Source organism: Mastomys coucha, unplaced genomic scaffold (genome assembly GCF_008632895.1).
Source record: "Mastomys coucha isolate ucsf_1 unplaced genomic scaffold, UCSF_Mcou_1 pScaffold21, whole genome shotgun sequence".
In the NCBI taxonomy this organism is placed as follows: domain Eukaryota; kingdom Metazoa; phylum Chordata; class Mammalia; order Rodentia; family Muridae; genus Mastomys; species Mastomys coucha.
In genome coordinates, this window is record NW_022196904.1 from 111,858,853 (window position 1) to 111,859,703 (window position 851).

The following is an 851-nucleotide window of genomic DNA, read 5'->3' on the forward strand; positions in this document are numbered from 1 at the left end:
AGAAAGAAAGAAAGAAAGAAAGAAAGAAAGAAAGAAAGAAAGAAAGAAAAGAAAGAAAGAAAGAAAGACAGACAGAAAGGGAAGAGGGGCCAGCAAGATGGCTCAGCCAGGACAGTTACTTACTGCCACATCCAATAACCCAAGTTCGATCACCAGGCACCCACATGGTGGGAGGGAAGAAGCTCATGCAATTTCTCCACTGGTCTCCATATGTGCACCATGGAGCACATGTGAAAGTGCACACACACACACACACACACACACACACACACATACATATACACCAAAGGCAATTGTTAGGGCAAAAACAGACAAGTGTGATGGTTCTTATTTGTAATCCTGGCATTTGGGAGGCTAAGGCAGGAGGATGACCCAGGCCAGCCTGGGTTTTGTAGTGACTTCTGAGCTAGTATAAGCTACAGAAGGAAATCCCATGTCACAAAAAGAAAGAAAGGGGCTGGAGGATGGTTTGGGATCAGGGAGGGCTTTAAGGTCACTTGCTATTCTTTATGAGGACCTAGGTGCAGTTCCCAGCAGCCATACTGGGAGGCTCTCAACAGCCTGTAACCCCAGGTCCAGAGGATCTGACATTCTCTTCTGGCCTCCACAGGCACCTGCACACATACATACATACATACACACACATACATACATGCACACACACACACATATACACATACATACATACATACATACATACATACATATACACATAAATACACACATAGAGAGAGAGAAAGACATATACATAATTAAAGAATAAAATAAGTCATTGAAAGGAAAGGTAATGAAGAAAACCCAGAGAATAAGACAAAAGATTTGAATATTACTTGTACCCAGACTACCTGAAG